This window comes from Chrysochloris asiatica, unplaced genomic scaffold (genome assembly GCF_000296735.1).
Source record: "Chrysochloris asiatica unplaced genomic scaffold, ChrAsi1.0 scaffold00161, whole genome shotgun sequence".
Taxonomy (NCBI): Eukaryota; Metazoa; Chordata; class Mammalia; order Afrosoricida; family Chrysochloridae; genus Chrysochloris; species Chrysochloris asiatica.
Window position 1 is genome coordinate 5136314 of NW_006408679.1, and position 1097 is coordinate 5137410.

The window sequence follows — 1097 nt, forward strand, 5'->3', positions numbered from 1 at the left end:
ATCATTTAATATAGAGACTGGTATTTAACTGGGCTCTCTTTTTCCTGACTTACCATCCTCTAAAATATCGGAAGTATGTATTCCTGGCAGAAAGGTGATGTTGCTTTCCTTACGTGTCAAGCATTTCTGAAAAGGACAGGGTTTACTGCACAGAACTTTGTGTGATGTTTGAACAGAAGTATTGTGGTGGCATTTAAGTCTCTTTCCACTGGCTGTCAAGTAGTCGGACGCTAAGCCAAAAGTCAAACTCTGTGTGTACCCAGGGGTCTGGTGAGGAGATTGGCTTACCTGAAGGAGGAATGCATGCAGCAGGAATAGCAGGCATGTGGCTGACTAGCAAGGAGAACATCCACCCCTATGGTGAAAAAGTTGGAAAGCCAAGCAGAATAAGGAAAAGGAATAATACTTATTGAACTTGTTTGTGTTCTGTGCAAAGCACAGGACTAGGCACTTTACCAGGATTACTCTGGTGTGGCTCTGTGGGTTAATGCGCTGGACTGCAAAGTTAGTTTGAACTGCAAAGTTGGCAGTTCAAGCTCATCAGGTGCTCCTCGGAAACCCTATGCAGGGTCGCTATGAGTCTGAACAAACTCGACAGCACTTAACAACAACAACAGCATCCTACTTATCACTGAGACCGTATTACTTGGTGACTACATAGCAGCATTGCAGTCTGTGTATTTGTCCCAGGAGCCAGACAAAAGGTATGGATGATCCAGTTGTATAATGGCATTGGTATTCTTCTGGAAGGGCTCATCATAAAGGAAGAATGAAGGCCCTCCAAGGGTGGGAGGTAATGAAACTAGGGTCAAACTACAAAAGTACCTTCATGACCAGGAGAATATGTATCACTGGTATTGTGCTGTGGGTCAATGCGCTGGATTGCAAAGTTAGTTTGAACCGTAAGGTTGGTGGTTCAAGCTCACCAGCTGCTCCTTGGAAATCCCATACAGGGTTGCTGTGGGTCAGAACTGATTTGACGGCACTTAACAACAACAATATGGGCACATTATCTCTAAATCCAAGTCCCCAGGCCCCACAGTGCATAAAAACTTAAAAGAAGTTACTCAAAAGGTTGTTGTTGTTGTTGTTGTTGT